At 45.5% G+C, this 20,125-nt stretch overlaps 1 protein-coding gene across 4 annotated transcripts in view; it reads left to right on the top strand.

Moving 5' to 3' along the window:
- Positions 1-17,641: 17,641 nt before the first annotated feature.
- Positions 17,642-20,125, top strand: part of CBR4 (carbonyl reductase 4) — a 232,346-nt gene continuing 229,862 nt past the window's right edge. For 2 of the 4 annotated variants that reach the window (XM_086962417.1, XM_086962414.1), the window contains exon 1: positions 17,648-17,832. The gene's annotated coding sequence lies outside the window, so the exon portion shown is untranslated. Of the gene's footprint in view, positions 17,833-20,125 lie in introns of all 4 variants that reach the window. The other 2 variants (XM_086962412.1, XM_086962413.1) reach the window with 2 other exon arrangements.

Raw genomic sequence — 20,125 nt, 5'->3', positions numbered from 1 at the left:
CTCGGTATGATATTATTAGATGCAAAAAAAGGCATTTGACCGAGTGGGGTGGGACTTTCTATGGGCCACATTACTTGCTTTTGGTATAAAGGGCCAATTCCTGAACTGGATTCAGGCACTGTACGATAAACCAGCTGGTAAAGTTTCTTATATGGGCAAATGCTCTTCATCTTTTCCGATTAAACGGGGGACCAGACAAGGGTGCCCTTTATCCCCTTTATTATTTGCTCTTATAATGGAACCATTTCTGATCGCACTACAAGGTAGGGATCAGATCTCCCCTTTTTTTAATGGAGCAGAGTCACTTAAATTAACTGTAAATGCGGACGATATAGCGGTTTATTCCAATGATGTCGAAGAAGCGTTAAAGGGTATTATAATAGAAGCGGGGGATTTTGGCTCAGTATCTGGATACAGATTAAATAGTACTAAGACCCAAATTGTCATGAATTATAGTCCATCAAATTCAGTACAAGGGGTATGTGATCTGGCTACATACCTGGGGGTAAAGATTTCATCAGATGTTAATCTAATATTGGCGCTAAACTACGAGCCTCTATTGAAGGAAACAAGTACACTATTCAAGAAATGGCATAAGCTACCATTAAGTATTATAGGCCGAATTAACTTGGTAAAAATGAAAATACTACCCAAGTATTTATATCTTTTTCGCTCAATTCCTTTACGTATAAAGAACTCTTACTTTAATAGATTGGACGGAATTATTAGCAGTTTCATATGGGGGTACAAGAAAGCCCGTCACGCAGTTTCACTCCTTAAACTTCCATTTATCCAAGGAGGACTGGGTCTACCAGATATAAAAGCTTATTATCTGGCTGCTTTCATGACCCGCTTTCAAAGCCTACTAATTCCAGATAAAAGTATGTATTTTTACAAATTTGTGCTAGGAGAGGATGTAAATATGTTCCTCTATAAAATAAACGACCCCAACTACTTTAAACGCGTTAAATTTAAGACTATACGAGATCTGGTCAATATTTGGCGCTCCATTCTGGTTAAATGCAAGACCTCTAATTTTCATCATAAAACCCCATTGTGGTTTAACTCGGGCTTACCTGAAATGTTCCATGATCAATGGGCCTGTAGGTGGTTAGAAGTGGGTATTAAAAGCTTGGGAGATCTGTTTGATTACAATGGACCTTACTCCTTTGAACAATTGAAAGCCTGCTATAACATATCGGAGGCAGCCCGTTTTAAATATTTTCAAATAAGAGACTATCTGGTACAGAAACTAAAACTAGTGAAAATTCAGGATTCAAACTTATGGGATTGTATATACAAAGAAAATGATAAAGCATGGATTAGCTTAGGCTATAAAATCTTTATTAGTCATAGAAATGATGACTCTGTAAAACTTGCTGAAAAATACACTAGGAAACTGGGAATTGCTGTGGCTCCTAATTTAATTACCTCTTCAATAAATAGCCTCCACCGATCTATACACTCCTCTAATTTAAAACTACAACTATTCAAAACTATATGTCAATTATATTACACACCGGAAAGGATTCTTAGATGGGCAAACAATAATAATTTTAATGAGCATACAAAATGTCCAAAGTGCAACATGAGTGCTGCAGATATAACTCACATGTTTTTTTCCTGTCCACAACTAGGTGAATATTGGAATGATGTGATGGAAGTTATATCTATGAAATTAGATCGCTCTATTGATTTGACACCTGTAGACGTGCTTGTTGGCTATTCTGGGGGGGGATAAAACTAACATTGAGTTACTTAATATCGTACTGGCATGCGCAAGATTAGTAATAGCAAGGTCTTGGATACAACAAAACCCGCCGACAGTTATGGAGTGGTGGAGCCTGGTTAAGGAAATTTATCATATGGAATCTGCTTTAGCTACAACACGGGGGATTCAGGCTAAGTTGAAAGTGGAAAGGATCTGGGGATTGATAATGTCATGATACCTCCCTTTTTCTTTCTTTTCTTTTTTCTCTCTCTTTGCTTCTTGTTATTACTGTTATACCTTCATCTTGAAGATACGCTTTACTTTGCGGAGAAATTGATTATGATTGCTTTGCTTTCTTTCTTGGTTGGAAATAATGAATTTACTTTGTTTATTTATTTATTTATTTATTTATTTTTTCTCTTTTTTATTGAGTAATTATGTACTTGCCTCACGAGATGCAAATAAAAATCTTTAAAAAAAAATAATAAAATGTCCTTTATATTTAGCATATACTAAATGTTTGCAGAGACCTGTGTTTTTGCACTTATGACCGTAACAGCTTTCTTGAAGGTTAAAGTGTTAGATTTTGAATATTTGGTGGAGGTGAAATGTGCTTCCTATACACAGAATTTTGAAGGAGAAGAGGGAGGATGAAAATTGTGTAGCTGTGGCAGCAGAGAATGGTTCTGAGCAAATTTGCCACCAGATATTTCCTAGCGCTTCATAACCTGTGAATATATGATGTTAAATGTCAGAGACTTGCAGGGCTTTAAGTGGGGGGGTCTTGCTGGGGTAACCATTTTTACCCTTAGGTGGGAGGGAAAAGACTTACCTCTGCATAGTATATAGTAGCATGAGTCACTGTTTTTGATGTAACTTCAAATTGACATGTTTTTCAGTTTTATATAGCGCAAACTTGGAGCACTTTGCACAAGCACCAGTTACACTACACAAGCACATAGACATTTTTCGAATCACAGGATGTTGAGCCGATGTGAAGCTCTAACATGCTTTCTCAGGCAGGAAAGTCGATAGCTCTAGCCTTACGCCACAACCTCACCTACAAGAACTGAACAATTTTTTATTTTTTTTTTGAAAACCTTTATTGTGCAGATGGAAGCATACATATACGGGCCTACAACCAGTCAGGCCGGCCACGACACATTATGAGAGCACATGAGACAATAATAAGGTTTCCCGGCAGTCACCCTGAGTTGTACAAGCAAGCAATCTAATATTAAAAGGGCTGAATATGACCGCTGGAAACAGGATTAAGGAAGGTTAATTTTATAATATAATAGGAAGTATAGCAGGATCAGTTGCAACTTTTAGCCATCTAAGTTCCCTTGGCGGGCCACATGTCCAACAACAAAACAAAGGGGCATCGATAAAAACAGATAACAGCAGCGGTTAACAGGAATCAACTTATAGACACCCCGGTTCAGAACAGTCCCGCCGTGGCCCATCACGCACCCGTCGACCACCTATATATGTGCTAGTACATAACAGAGGAACCAGAGCAGCAGCTTAGTTGTATTCATCCTCTATACTAACCCAAGTAAATAGAAAAAAAAGGGGGGGGAGGAGGGAGGAAAAAGTATTAGAAGAGGGAGAGAAAGAACGCCGCGCTACTGCACGCACCCCACAGCGATAAAAGCGCGCAAAACTGAGAGATCGGTTATTGGGGTTAGGGCGTGCAAGTCATGATATATGTGCAATCAATACCGTAGAAGCAAGCAAGTCATCCCCCATCCCACCAGCTATCATACCATGGGAAACACGTACAGCCACAGCGTCCCGATAAAGGGATACAAAAGAGCCATAGAACTAAAAGAAAAACGAACAGTAAAGAAACCCCATCCCACCCGCCCCACCCTGCACCCCTGCAGAAGGCTACGGCCTACCCCCCCCCCCCCCCCCCAGCAGCGTGCCTGTCGCTCTAAATAGAAACCCGAAATATAGAGAATTAGAAAGTGAGAAAAGAAACAAAACAGAGAAGAGGGGGAAAAAGAACCAGTGGGAGAGGAGATCTGCAATCGAGTCATTCGGCCCTCACCTCCCGCCTTCACACACATGAAACCACATCCAAGCGAGATCGACACAACCTCAAGTATCAGAGACATTTGAAGGAATCAGCCATATTGGCACGGCTGCGGGCAGTCCTCATCTCCATCCGTTAACCAGTAGTCCGCCCGGTCCAGTCCGGCTCACCCCTGTCCTCTCCTGACCATAGCCATCATGCGCAATAGTTTAGTGGGTAGCAAATAGTTTGAGGTGAAATGGGCACAGGATCGGAACAAATCAGGCCAGGGGTGTAAGCCAGAGGACCCCAGTATCAAACGGCAGAGCAAGCAATGGCTGCGGCAGTCTAGACTTTCCAATAGCAACATCAGGAGCAGCAAGCAGTATGGGTGTAGTCTGCCCGCCCAAGAAAGCTAGGTCTCCCCCGCTAGGTAACAGCGGGGCCACACCAAAGCAGTTCGAATCGAGCATCCACCTCGCTCCCCAGTCATTCGGGCATGAACGGGCCCCGACGTGGGGCCCACGCCCGCACCCGCCACAATCGAAGCTACCTGGAGATTCGGGGCCGCAGGCATACAGTCCTGCAGATGCACAGCGGCAGCACTCCTCACAGCAGCCGAGGGGGGCGAAGGAGCACACATTCGAAGACGAGCCGCGTTTATGAGGGACGGCCCAACAAACATGGCGGCAGACCTGTTATCTTTCACAACGGAGCCGAAGACCATGGCCTCACGTAAAGAATGCAGGGCGCCAAGGACATCACCAATTGTGGGCTCACGATCACAGGACGTGGCCCTCGTGCACTTCAGCGACTCAGGTTCACCGCTCCGAGTAGATCCGTGACTCAGGGCACCGGTCGCCATTTTGTAAATTCAGCCGTGCCTCTCCGCGCCTCAACTTCTGGAGTGGGCTCTCAAGCAAGGCCCACCGCTGGAGTCCCTTCGAGCCACGGAGATGGCAACCTTGGTGCAGAAAGGAGGGCCACCAAAAACGGGGACCGCCAGCGGCACAGTCCCACGGGCACCGCCCGCCGAATCCGGGCGAAGGGCTTCAAGATGGCCGGACAGGGCAACAAAGGGGGGGCATGCCTCCTGCTCGGTCTACCCCCATCCGCGGCGGGCCGCGCCCTACCACAGAGCCCCCAGGCCGCCAGACCGCGCCCGGTCAGTCGCCACCAGCATAACCGCACAACGGCCTCTTCAGCCGACCCCTCTGCTCCACCAGGGGCCGCCGCCGACACCCTCACTCCGGCCGACCGCCATGGCAAGTCCTCGGTCTGCACGCCGCGGAGGCCCCGGACCAAGGAAGGGCATAACTCCAGATCCGCAGCACACAGGAGCCCCCGGGACAAACGGTGAGTGCGAGCATTGTTTCACCTTTCCATTTCTTGCCGAGTGTGTCACCTCGGAGCAGGATGAAGATCAGGATATGCGTTTAGGCAGGAAGGTTGGCGGAGCCGAGCTACAGTGCGGCCATCACGGTCGCGAGCTTGGCTCCTCTGTGTGAACTGAACAATTTTTAATATTATATACAATGCAGTCATAGGTGTTTCTAATTTGTAGGTGTAATGTTACTTGTTGTATTATATATCTGGATGCAATGACAGAAGAAGCATAATACCAGTTGGGTGCAGACTATCCTCACCACAGATTTTTAGTGTGTGTTTTAAGCCATGCCCTTAATTACATTAGCCACGCTCCTATGGGAGACCACTCAGTTTTTTCATCTCTAGGGTATTGCACCGCCCTTTACTGCCATTTGAATGTCCTCACAGCACTGTCTGAGTTCTGGCAACTTTACGCTCTGGTCTGAGGATACTGTCACAGACTTATGGTTATCATTTTTAATGGCTTTTTTCTCACTTTTCTGCCAATTCTCAATGGATATGAAGTGATAGACCAGTGTCTGGAATTAATATGATCCAACAGACATTGATATGTTGCCAAGCAGCTTCCCTGCGATGGAGGCACCGGCCGGGTTTGCAGGAGAACTATTTAAGGATTATATTGGACTGCGCAACTGTTGTCTAAGTGCTTTGATAAAGCACTGTGGGCTCAGCCCGCTGTTATATTTCATATCGGTACCCTGATATAGGTCTAGGGAACATCGTACACTTTCCCTACATCATCTCCCCATCATTTCATATGAACGAGCCTTATAGGGACATAACTCCAAATAAGTATAGACTGCCTTGTATGGACATAACGCCTTATAAGGACTGTAGCCTTTTATGGACTAAACCTTTCACCTAGTTCCATGCTGAGGGTGGGTTTTTCCCAATCAATATTACTAAGACATCATCCTTAGCACATATGAATAATTTATGAGTACACTCTACAGGAGGTCCACTTCACCTCTCCCATCGACGCACAAGGTTTAATTCCCAACGTCATCCTCATACTGAACAATGGGAAACATATGTACATTGACTGTATAAATACAGCACCTCTTGCTATCAGTAAGCAGGAGGGAACAAAGACTTCAAGGCAAACACACTGTTCAGTGACATTGCGGCTCCGGCATGCCATCGCTCCAGCTGACAGTGGTCTGAAGATCCCTTGCGGGGTGTCCAACTCGAGTCCAGGACGAGATCCAACACTCTCATTACTCAGGTATGGGGGTTCAACTAAATCCTAGTGGGATTCTTGGCACTTAGACTAAGGTTCTTAGACTTAGGCTCTTTCGCACATACTCACATGCTAGGTACAATTAGGTACATCTACACAGGCATCTTAGGAGTACGCACTTTATTATATAAATGCATTTCATATTCATGTATGTGTTAATGATTATTGCAAAATGGTAGAACAATACTATTTCTGTATATTCACTGTACTGCTGGTTCTATATCTCTGCTACTGTAGTACAGTTGTAGCAGCGCACTTACTTTACATGGGAAGAACTACGGTACAATAAATTCTTATTGTAAACAGGCTCAACTGTTTCTTCTGTGTATCTCTCTGTGAGCAAAACAAGCAAGCACAAGCGACTGGGTGAAAAGTAGTATATTGTTTCCACGCGTCTGAGGTTATTATGTTCTGAAGTTGCAAAAACTAATCTCTCTGATAACAGGAGATTCTAGTAGCACTGTGAGCTAGCTAATGCGAAAACTTAGGCTGACATATTCGATGAGGGTGTACCGACTCAGTTTGCCACCAAGCCCACAGTATGTTTTCCGTAAACAACGTAGGTCCTGCATGAAAGGGTACTATCGGAACAACACTACACCTCTAACTCCCCTGCCGCACCAGTTCTCCAGTGCTAGCCTCTTAAACATGCGGTTTGATTTCCAAATGACTAAATTGTCACAGAATTCTAAAAAAAAGTGGCATTGGAACTCGCAGGCAGGAGGCCTGTAGGCAGTAACACACACTGAAGAACCGATCTGCATTAGTTTAATCGCAGCACTCGCTGCGCGGCTTTGCTGTTATATCTGGTGTGCAGTGTTTGAAATGGAAAAACAGAAGTGCAAGTACTCTCAGTGCTTAATCTGTAAAGAATTAAGAGCCAGGTCCCTTCTTGGGTAGCCACTGCAGCCTGCACCACGCATACATACCCTGCTTGTGCTGCCATTGGCAGTACCAATATAACACCCAACCATCACACTCCTAAAAGTGTGACAATTCAGGCTATTTCATGCCACACAAAGCTATAATAATGGCATGGAAAGCTAGTATTATTCATTTTCAGTGTATATTGACTTAATAAACACAGTTGTGCACATCTCAAAATTAAAAACAGTGCCACCATGATGCGGACTGTCACTAGAGCCAGTGCTGAACCAGAAACCACTGGCTCAAAATAAGCAGTGGGTACTCTGCAGCACAGAACCTACTTTTTTCTGAAAAGCGCTGGTAACTCTCCAATTAAAACTGCTGGTGTGGTGTTAAAAATACTGGGCCTGGATTTGTTCTCTCCAATTAAAATTGCTAATGTGGTGTCTGGGCCAGGATTTGTTCTCCGGTTTCAGTGAAGGCTGCCAAGTACAGCTAAACGGCACTTGAGGGGAGGGCAAGGTCAGACAGGGACAGATAGCAGGCCCGAGCACCAAATTAAGAGGGCCCAATCACTAAATGTAACAGCTTAAAAAAACAACCATTGTCAAAACTAATAACCATTGCTTTGCAAATGGTTATTAGTCATGAATAAAAATAGTAGCGCCAAAGCAATGTATGTTGTGTGGGGGGGGGGCAGAAAGAAGATTGGGGAGGGAAGAACATGGAGTGGGAGGGTAAGTGAAGGCAACAGTGCCACACAGGAAAACAGTAACAAGCATCTGCAAAGGCAGCTCGACTGGTAGGTGTGCTTTCAATAAGTGGAGAGACCTCCGCAGTGCTTTTCTTGAGCTGGTGTTTGTAGTGGGGCCCGGCAGGACTCAGTTTTGGGGACGGTACTTATTCTTCAGCATTAAAGTTTCACCCGGTGGAAGAGAGAAAAACACAACAGGTGGAAAAGCAAAGAGGAAGAGAAAACCTGTAAAATAGCAGGAAATGGACAAAGTAGAGTTGAAAAAGACGCTGCATGAGTGAGAGAAATGAGCAGGCATGTTTGGTGGTGGAAAAAAGAGGCATGAGGAGTAGTGAAGAACTCAAAGCCTTGGAATTCATAGCCCCCAGATTCGTAGGACCAACAGCAGGCTTCTGAGCAAAACCTTGGGCCCCGGAACGTATGTTTTACAAATGAACCACTAAGCCTGTGAGGTTTGATGCAAACTTTTCTTCCTTTGGTTAGGAGCTTAGCAACAGAGCACACACCACGTCCAGGAATGGGTACTCAGTAGTGCTTAACTTGTGAAAAGAAGTGCAGGGGCCCACGGTTTGTCTTAGGAGACAGCTACCAGAACTGCGCAATGCTGGGGTTGCCAACTGCCTAGACCTGATTCCACATAAAGCCGTTTCTTACTCCGTTTGCCGTTTCCTGACCCTTCATCGCATTCTTTCGGTTGGTGCTTGCCCCTGCTTTTTCTGTTTAACCCTTTTTTCCAGCTTTTCCCTTTTCCTCTTATGCTTGTCTTTTTGTCTATTTTTACCTCTTTTCCCAACAAATGAGTGCTGGTGCCCACCACCGGGCAGAATTAGCCACTAGGCATTCACAATGTAGTGGGTGGCCAAATATATCAAGGCCTAAATTAACTTTGTCTGTAAATCGAGCTATGTAGAAGGACCTTTCCATCACAGGCTTGTCACTCAGGCCAGGACATCATTGATCTATAACAACAACGTAATTGTTTGGATATCACTCACTGTTTAATTTGTTAAAATTGATAGATACATAAATAAGTAAGTAAGTGAGTGCAGGGACCCACATGTTTCTTAGGGACCTGAGGAATGCTGTGGTTGCTCAACAGCAAATGTGCCTCATCTTGGTTTCTTCCTTCTGTCAGATTCTTGTTCATCCTTCCTTTCTTTCTCTATCCCTGATTTCCTCTCTTTCTGCCCATCCTTCTTTCCCCCAGTGCTGCCTTTCTCTCTCTATCAAACTCTGATGATGACATAAATGAGGGTTGTCTATCTCTGGCAACCGCAAGAAAGAATGGCGCAGAGTATCAGAGGCACAGGGGCCACACAGGCCCTGGAGCAGCTACTTCGGGCCTCTAGCCTTCTCCTTACTATGCTTAATCTCAGTGGCAATAAAGGCAGTGACAGGAACAGAAACTAAACAGTGTTTATCTTCTGTAGTTTTGCCTCGTTGTCCTTGTCTTGGCCCATTAACAGCAAAGGGAAGGCTTTTCACGGTATTAGGTAGGATGGCCAAATGTCCGTTTTCCCCAGACGTTCCCGGCTTTTGGAGCAGTGTCCCGGTGTCCCAACACTTTGCTGCAAATGAAAGAAATGTTCTGGTTTTTACGTACTGCCAGGGTTAAACAGATAAAAGGTCCCGCATTTACGCGAGTTTGAGCTATTGGCTTGATAAATTGTAGCGGTCTAGTTGATCACAGCCCAACTCCGCCTAGACCCACACACCGGAAGCATACCCACACTATGTATCACTCTCAGGCCAGGCGTGGCCAGAGGGCTTAAATAAACAGGCCGGGGTCGCTCGGGACTTTCGGCCCATTACGAGTGAGAAAGTGTGGCTGTCAATTATTCATCCAGCAGTGGTGCGCGTACCCGGAGTAACGTGCCGCATGAGTTCGCACTTGTGGGGCCCGACACTGGCGACGAAGGTGGAATCCAGCATCCCAAAGAATACTGAGCCGCTCCTGGCCTGTCGGCCTGCCGAAACATCATCGAAGCTGTGAAGCGTGGCTCGCATGTCATCGTGCACCCCCTCAGACGAAGTGCCGAACTGCGCTCGCCTGGAAGGACATCCGGAAGTCACGGGGCGTGACTAGAGGTACGTGCAAAAGCACCCAGCGCCTACCGGCACAGCTGAGCCCCATCAGCAAGACACGGTGTGCTGGTGCTAACAGCTAAGCCCCGGTCAAACCTGCGCTAAGCTTGGAGGTACGCGCATGCGCAGAAGATTCCCGACACCAACAGGCCAGAAAGCACGAGCTCAAAAACTCACCGTGTGTGCCCTGTAAATGTGCTGCGATACACACCCGGCCACCCACCTCAGCAAGCAACCAGCCACCTCTTGCATGCAGAAGGCTCAACAAGCATTGGCCAAATCAAGTGCACTGCCAAGCAGCAAACTAATAAAGGCTGCATATGAGGAGGACCACTGGGTAAAAACCAATCATGACAGATCAAGCAGCAGCAGCCCAGCAATAAGCACCTCCTGCAGCACCACCACCTCACCTACACTCCCAAGTCACCGCACTTCTCCCGTTCAGTGAATTGATTGATCCTGCCACTGCGTCACCAAGTTGGAATGTGTGGATTGGCCGACTAGATAACTATTTTATAGCCACGAGGGAAACGGATGGCGCCATTAAGATGTCACTGTTGTTACACTTTGCGGGGGACGAAATATACAAATTGTTCGCACACCTGCACAACACAGGAGCGCCCATAGACTACGATGCCGCAGTCAGAGCCCTAAACGCCCATTTCGACCCCAACTCAATCCTGATTACGAACGCTTTAAACTCCGATAAGCTCGTCAGAGAGAGGGGGACTTAATGGATGCTTTTCATGCACGCCTAAGGGAGTTGGCCAGCAAGGGTACCGAAGACGATCAAGCCAAGGAAGTAAGAGCTCAGGCCTTCCAGGGATGCCGCAACAAGACTCTGCGGACCCTCATTGTTTGGCAGCCCGGCATCTCTCTAGAAGACATACTTATCCTAGCACGCTCACATGAACTGTCAGATGCCAGAGCAAAGGCCATGGAAGTCGCGCTAAACCAACCAGCAGAACAATCGGTGACTAATAAAACGGAGCGAGTGGATGCCGCTCGCCCGCAAACTCGTGGTGGGCGAGGGAGATGGCCCAATAGAACCTCATGAAGACCACAGTGCAGATATTGTCGGAAAGAAGAATATCCCCAAGATGAATGCCACGCGAGGGGAAAGACCTGTGCAAAATGCAGTATCCCCAACCATTTTGCACTTGCATACCGTAAGGGCTGCGGAACAAAGGGACTCCCGGACGGAGGCCGCTATCCAAAGTGGTGAGACACCTCCCACTGGAAGAGCCCGCAGCCTTGAAAATGCCAACATCAACACACCACAGACAGTGCCTTGAAGACTCGTCCAGAGACGAGGAAGAGTGTTACCTCATAACCTTCGCAAATGACCTCAAGCAAAGCGTGCGTCCACAACCGACATGTGCGATTGAGATCGCAGGTTCACCCGTCATCTCATTGACACCGGGGCATCCGTAAATGTCATGGGTGCCAACACTACAAGCGGTTGAACCCGAGACCAGCACTCACGCTGTTCAAAGTCACAATCCTCACGTACGGCAGTTAAACACCACTCCCCTTAAAAGGGAAAATGTCCGTCCAAGTGAAATCAGAAAACATTGAGATCACGACAACATTCCATGTAGTCGACAGGGAAGCAGACATATTAGTAGGAAGTCACACCGCTGAAGATATGAACCTGGTGACGTTCGCAAATGCGGTGAAAACACTACAAACAGAGGACATCCTTGAGCTGTTCTCGCAGTTTTTTGAAGTTCTGGGAGTATGTAGGGATCGCCAGTGAAGCTACAAATCGGCACGGCGGTGAAGCCAATTGCCCTATGACATCGACGAATACCATTCCACCTACGACCGTGGACAGAGCAAGAACTACAGATGCTTGAGCAGCAGGGAGTAATAGAAAAAGTGACAGGACCGACTTCCTGGATCTCTCCAATGGTCAAAGTTGAAAAGCTAAAACAGCCTGGAAAAAACAGAATCTGCATCGATATGAGAATGCCCAACCATTCGATAAAAAGAGAGAGGCATCTGACATCGACAGTCGACGACATCCTGGCCGACCTCAAGGGTTCCCAATGGTTTTCCAAACTGGACCTAAACACTGCCTATCATCAGTTGAAACTAGCAAAAGAAAGCAGGTATATCACCACGTTTTCAACACACCTCTGGCTTCGACGCTACAAGAGGTTGAATTTCGGAATATCATCAGCGGTGGAGATTGTATTGCTTTGCCCACTTGCGTAATCTGAACTTACGCACACCACTTACTCACAGAGAAACTCCAACACTCCACTGGAGGTAAAAATGAGCGTTATTAATATTGTAGGCAAAGGCAATGTCACTGCAACTAAGAAAGTCTTAGGCACCGAGTGAAAGGCAATAAACAATGAATACACCACACTATATACATAAATATGAAACTGTGAATACAGGTATATAAACAGTTAATGTACAAAGCACCTCACCAGATTCATTTGCAGCACCGGAGACTTCAACATCCCTAGGCCAAGCACTGAACACCAGGTCGGGAACCCGCAAGACCGGCAGCTCAGGGAGTAATCTCTTCGGGCACCAAAGTTGTCCCGCGAGTGCGTCCACTCCAAGACTGAGTTCCTGAGCTCCACCCCACAGACCCCGCTTTTTATAGCTTAAATCAACCTGTTCGAGAAGCCTCTAGCAGGCGCTCTCGCCCATCTATTCACAAGTGCTGGCCCCATCTCTGCATCAGACCCACCCAGACAGACCTGGCCAGAGTCTGTCTAGGCGGTGTCGAGGCAAAAGACATTCCTTTCCCACTCTCCGGCCTTGGAGACTGGCACGGCCATCCTCCCTCTGTCCTAGCGATAAGTATGGAATGCATGAAAACACTCTGAAGGTACAACGTAACCTCACGAGGCATCCTCACGAGATGCCTCGCACCTGCTTGTACTGGTTTACGTGAATAACATGTTTATGTTACTGCTAAAGTGTAACTCCAGGTCAAGGCAGCTCAAGATGGAAGTGCGGTGCAACAAAATGGAAGATCAGAGCATTGCATGGAATCGAGGTCAACATATGATTTAGCACGTGTAAAATAGCAAATGCAACACAGAGATATTCCAGAATGTGGTGAAAGGAATCTTGTCGGGGTTTCAAGGTGTCCTAAACATCAGTGATGACATTCTAATACATTCGGCAATAGTAGAAGACCATCACCGTCAGCTCGGATGCCACTCTCAAACGCCTCACAGACCATGGAGTGACACTCCACAAGGAGAAGTGCCAGTTCTTCAGAAAGAACATCGAGTTTTTAGGATATGTATTCAGTCTGGAGGGTGTGAAGGTGGACCCCCGGAAATCACAAGCAATTTAGCTCGCTCCTGCCCCCACAATCGCATCAGAAGTCAGAAGCTTCCTAGGCATGGCAACATATTGCAGAAAATGTATTCTGAAACTCGCCACCATTGCAGAGTCGCTACGGAACCTAACAAAGAAGGATACAGTCTGGGGATGGACTCAGGAAGAAGACGAGGCATTCTGCAAAGTGAAGTCAGCGCTGCTGGAGAGTACAACCATGGCCTACTTAAATACAGCGCCACCAACAGATTTGATAGTAGACGCCAGCCCAGTGGGGCTGGGAGCCCTGCTGACACAAGAAACTGAACCAGGGACATGGGTCTCACTAGCATTTGCAAGCAAAGCACTGACTGTGACCGAAACCCGTTACTCCCACATTGAACTGGAAGCACTTGCCATTAAATGGGCATGCAACCACTTTCATCTATACAACAGTGGGCACCCATTTCGAGTGCTAACAGATCACTAGCCGCTGCTTCCGCTGTTCAAGGGTACTGCGCCTCATCCACCACCCAGGAACGAGCAATAGGCGCTCCAACTTTAGTACTATCAGTTAGAGCTAGTATACAGGTCTGGCGCGAAGAACCCAGCCGACTTCCTGTTGCGCCATCCCGCACAGGAAAACTCAGACCAAGAAAAGAGAAGGGACGACTTTGTCAACATGATCTCCCAGTGGTCCTGTCCACGAGCCCTCTCCGTTGAAGAAATCAAGGCCCACATGCGCACTGATATGGTCCTTATTAAGTGATAGATGCTCTGCAGAAAGGATCATGGGAAGGCTTTCTCCACGAAGTCCATGGGTGGAATGAGCTTGACCGGGCCCAGTTGGGAAAAGTCTGGAGAGTCCGAGATGAACTAAGCGCCGTGAAAGTGGCGTAATACGGAGAGGGTCACATATCGTCATTCCACAAACCCTCCAAGAACGGGCAACTTTCCTCGCACACGAAGGCCACCAGGGAACAAGACAAATGAAATCAAGAATGAGGGAAAAGGTGTGGTTTCCTGGATTGGAAGAATCAGTGGATACCATTGTGCAGAATTGTAGAGCCTGTCAGCTGCTCCGTCGCCCTGGTCGTAGGTGAGTCTAGACTTCGGGAGCTTCCCAGATGGGAGAATCACAGCGGTCTTGGTTGACACTAACACAAAATATCTTATAACACTACCGTAGATTGGGGGTCAGAAGGGAAAAAAGTTTATAGACTAATGGGTGTGTATTCCCTTAACATCAACTACATACCACAAAACACACCTGTAGTCTTGTCCATGTGTATTCAATCAGTTTATACAATGTTGCCATTTCTCTCTCAAAACTAAGTAAAGTGATATATATCACATCAAGGGGGAAGACATCCCTTAAGGATAAGACCCCTCACTCACCCTAGGGTGACATGCTTCATCATATGGGTCCTCCTTACCAGTATTGAAAACCTAGTCAACACTGGGAGCTACTACTTCAAGAATTTAAGGAAGGAGCTCAGAGATGTTTTTTAGGAGAAGGATAGTAATCCCATATGTGAGATCATAGGTGTAGTGAGGTTGGCCGCGCTGTGTGAGAAAATAGAAGGTGAATTAAAACTGCCTAAGTAGACTCCACTGTTACTCACTTTATTCTAGTGTGCTACCTGACAGGATTAAACATGAAACAGCACAGTGGTATAGATATATAACCACTGTCGCTTATGTGGTCGACATGTTTCAGCCTATTGATCAAAACCCTTTGTATCAGCGGCTTTCTTCAGGACCAGATGTAATTGTGTAATTGCTGCTGCAAACAGTGAAAAATAATAATAAAATGTATACAACACCGGTATTCCTGTTTTTCTTTCTTTATCAGGTTATACCCAGGTTATCTATGGAAAAGAGAATTCAAGAGAGGAACACTAAGGCAAAAAAACAATAAATGACATGGTTGTATGAACATTGTGCATTAGTCACTATGTCATCCATTTCTTTATACTTTTTATGGTCACATATAAGGACTTACCCTCATCTGTAGGATAGCCCTGCCTCACCTCTACCAGACAGGCTGCTCTGGAGGGAGGCCCCGCTCTGCGGGAAAAAAGGAAAAATAATAAGTAGCGGAAGAGGTGTCAGTATATGTACACCCTTTCCACTACATTCCAAATTACTCTAACGATCAGGAGGTAGGTAAGCACATCTAGGTGTGGCATTTGCAGCGACCCCGCGCCAAAAAATCCATATTGTCTCTATTAGAAGCAAAACAATGGCGAGATATTTTTAAAAGGAAAGTTACCAACTGACTTAAAACTTCTATAGGGGTAATGTTTTCAACTCGCTAGAGAGACGTCCCTCTTACTAAGTAATGCTAGCGGTCAAGTTTACGCTAACCATATATTCCTGCCCAGATCACTCACCTGTCCGTCGGTACCTCGTCACTCGAAAGAGCTCGCCCCGGGAGGTACCGAACGGCAGGGCGAGAGCGTATTTATGTGTACGCTGCATGATTGCTGGCCGCTGTGATGATCTGGGGTCCTTACGCTGTTAGCTGACTGCCCCGCTGCCTGTATTTCCCAACTGCGCATGCGTGACTACTGATGACACTACACTCCACGCATGCGCTTGTTGGTAATGATTAGCTGTTTCTGAATTCTTTATTACCGATTATTGAAGAAATCGGTAACACTGCAGAATTCAAACAATTGTTAAACCCTGTTATGACACTCTATTATGTAGCGCGTCTTGCCCTATTTGAGCCAGAAACGTTGTAATCAGCTTGCCAATTATATTGCGGTGCCTGTGGCATCTAATGAAGAATGCAGCTCGAGTCAGGAGTCGGACCCACAGCAGCAGTGACTCCTCGCGGCCAACCCATAGAGTGTGTCCCTCTGATAGACTACAGTCACTAGCACTCTAAGGTCTGTAATCCATTATTTAACCTTGTTTAAACTATTTTTACTTTAGTCAGAGTTAACCGGGGCGGAGTTTGAAGCAAACACAGAGTACTATAGAGAATAAGAATGTCTCTGCTCTCACGCTGCTCTTGAGCTGGTGAACTGGGCAGTGCTCGGACCGCTCAGCTGATGGACAGTGAAGTCCCATCCGTTGGTAAATTATTAAGTTGCTGAAAATACTGTGACGCAGGTCTGATTGCAACTATAATTGTGCAGGAGAGGCCTACATTATCTATTCATCTTTCTTGCCTCGTCAATAATAAAGAAATGCAGCCCTCTGTATAGCCCCCACTTGAAACATCCTCCTTTTTATTACTTTTTGTTTGTTCTTGGAAGCGTTCAGTCCTTTATTTTGGTTTCTCATAAGTGCTTTGGCCCGTGTGCTTTTTGTATTTCCTATTCTCTTAAGAATGCTTGGGCCCGCAGAGCAGTTATTACCCCACTTTTTACGGCAAATCACTTTCTCCTACAACAGTCGCCTGTAGCTGTTTACAGCGCAAGGCCCCCTACAGTATTTGTTTGAAAAAGGCTAGTAATGTTTTTCCTGGCAGAAGAGGCGGCATTTAAGAGTCATATTTCAGCTGCTTGGGTTTATGTGGCATAGGGTCCTGTGTATACATGCACTCAAATGCCCAATTACAGGAGGCATTGCTGTTGGCAGCTTCAAGTGTCAGCGACACCAGATCGGTTAATCTGTAGATTTACAAATAATTCAGTGCTTACTGCTTCCGGTTCAATGTATCAAAGTACAGTAAAGAGGCAGGTGTTATTTTTACTTTTATACATTAACAAAACAGTGACTCGAGAATATGAGTACATTGCCAGCCCTGGCAAAACCGTAATGTAATGGATATATTGAGTGTAATGTCCGTGGCTTGCACCTTTCACATGCAATACATAACAGTTCGTATTATTTTTATCACATGCGGTACACAGAATCCCTGATAGCATATTCAATTATTGTTTAGTGCCTCTGGCATGTAGCTTCTAAGCGCTTTGTTTATTACTATCAGCATTCTCCTATCGATCTATGCATCATGATAGCTGCAGAGTGCGCACTTTGTTGCTGAGAACTGCAAGTGTCACACATAGCAATCTGAAACCTTGGCAGCTGGGCCAGTGGCCCATCACCCAACTCGCCCCACCCCCGGGCCTCGTCTACGCTCTCCTTCGCCCGCTCCAACGGTGCGCTCCACTCGGCTCCTGCCCTGCCTGAGGTCCGTCTGTCGTCGTGCCCTCATTGGAATTCGGACCGGGCAGGGCGGATATCAGAGGATGCAAAACGGCCCGGGGTTTGAGGTTGGCAACTTGGTATGGAGCCTCGTCGGCGTTTCGGGCGTGTGACGTCAGTACGTTCGCGTCAGCGTCCTAGTCCAAACAGGAAGCAGCAGAAATGGACGCTGCACTGTAGAGAGAGTAAATAAAATATTTAAAGGACCTTGTTTTCGGTGTTGAATGATTGAAAATATTTAGCTTCTCAAGAGAATTGTCTTGCAAACACAAAATCATGCAAGAACTGTGGAGAAAAAGTGTGGGAAAGAGGTAAGCCTGCAGTCCTCATCATTGTTCCTTGCTGCGGTGTGATCCTTCGTCTCTCCTTCGGTGGTGGCAACGTTGTGGCTGGGGGAGTGGTTTCTTCTAGTCAGCGGGCAAGTGTGTCCCGGCCGGGCTACTTGTGTTGTGCTTTCTAGTTTTCTGGAGCAGCTCATGGAGGCAGCACGTATGTGGCTGTGTTAATACCGACACCGGTCGTGATGGGAGGTTCCCCACTGTTCGTGGGCGGTGCTTCCTGTGCCTATCAACTTAAAAGAATTCTGGGCTAGATGTATCAAGCCGTTTGCGATTAGCAAAGGCCGGAATTCGCAGAATTCCGGCGTTTGCGAATCGCAAACGGTCTTTTTGCATGTAACAAAAATTCGCAAAATAAGGAATCGCAAAAATTTACGATTCCTTATTTTGCATAAGCATTGATTCCTTAAATGTTAACGGGCACATGCATCAATATTGCATTTAGCGATTCCTTAATGACGAAAAATAAAGAATCGCAATTAAGGAATTGCAAACTGCAATTCATCAAGAAATATCTATAAAAATAGCGATTTCTTAAAATTCCTTAATTGCGATTCTCTAATTGGGAATCGCAATTAAGGAATACCTCCCCATCCATTCCTATGGGCCTAGAGGCCCATAGGAATGAATTGAAAGACATTCTTAATTTGCAATTCACCATTAGAAATTCGCAAATTAAGAATGCAATTTCAAGGGTGCAGGGGTGTCCAAAGGACACCCTGTTGCACCCCTGAAATCTGCTTAAAAGTACATTTTGCACACTCACGTGCCACAAGGGCATGTGTGTGTGTAAAATGGAACTTTGAAAAATGCACTTTAGTGCATTTTTCAAAGTTTTCGCAAATTACCATGAAGGTCAACTTCATGGTAATTTGCTCCCCTTATTTGCGAATTCGCAAATTTTTAGAGTTTGATGCATTGCATTTAAGGAATCTCAATTTGAGATTCCTTAAATGCAATCGCAATTTTGCGATTTCTTAAGTTGCGAAAATTACAAAAATGTTAATGCATCCCAAAAATGGGAATTGCATTCGCAAACGGACGAATTTTGCGATTCGCACCATTTGCGAATGCAATTTCCTTTGATGCGTGTGCCCCTAAGTATTTACCCCCAGATTCATCAAAGTCCTGTTTTGCGAGTTCTTAATAGCAAATTTTAAGGATTCTCTATTAAAGACTCGCAAAACGGGATGCATGTGGAAATCGCAATAATTTTAGCGATTTCTACAGCTTCCTTATTTGCAATTCGCTAATTGCGAATTGCAAATAAGGATTGGCTTTCCCATTCATTCCTATGGGCCTAAAGGCCCATAGGAATGAATGGGGAGTCATTCCTTATTTGCGATTCGCAATTAGCGAATCGCAAGTAAGGAAGCAATTCCATGGGTGCCAGGGTGTCCAAAGGATACCCTGTTGCACCCCTGAAATGGTAATGTCCACTGGTGTTGCGCACACACATGTCCCAAGGACATGTGTCTGTGTAACACACAACTTAGAAAAATGCACTAAAGTGCATTTTTCTAAGTTTTTGCTATTTACCACGTAGTTAGACTTCGCGGTAAATAGCGGCCCCAGATAGCGATTTCGCAATTTTAAAATGGTTCGTGAATTGCATTTAAGGAATCTCAAATTGAGATTCCTTAAATGCAATTAATTGCAATTTAGCGATTTCTAGATTTGCGATTTTTGCATTTGGGATGATGCATCCCATATGCAAAAATAGCGCTTGCAAAGGGCCAGATTCTTAGAATCTGGCCCTTTGCGAGCCGATTCTGGTGTGATGAATCTGGCTGTTAGCATTTTGGAATTGCGAATTTAGGTTAAGAAATCGCAAATTACCACCAACTTGTAGTTGGTGGTAATTTGCAAATTCTTTTAAAAATGCACAATTTGGCATTTGTGAAGGTGGCATGTGATGCACATTCATGCCCATAGGGCATGTATGTGCGCCATATGCACAAACATGTAAATTTCAGCGGTGCAGCAGGGTGTCCTTGAGACACCCCTGCACCCTTGAAATTATTCTCAGTTGGCGATTAGCAAATTGCGAATTGCAAATTGAGAATTATTTCACAATCATTCCTATGGGCCTCCTGGCCCATAGGAATGAATGGGAAATTATTCTTTAATTGCGAATTTGCAAATTGCGAATTTGCAAATAAGGAAGATTAAGAAATTGCTAAAAAATAGCGATTTTCTACATACATCCCATTTTGCGATTTCTAAATAGCGATTCCTTAAAAATAGCTATTTAGAAATCGCAAAA

Source organism: Lissotriton vulgaris, chromosome 3_1 (assembly GCF_964263255.1).
Source record: "Lissotriton vulgaris chromosome 3_1, aLisVul1.2, whole genome shotgun sequence".
NCBI lineage: Eukaryota > Metazoa > Chordata > Amphibia > Caudata > Salamandridae > Lissotriton > Lissotriton vulgaris.
This window is presented reverse-complemented; position numbering and strand designations above follow the sequence as displayed.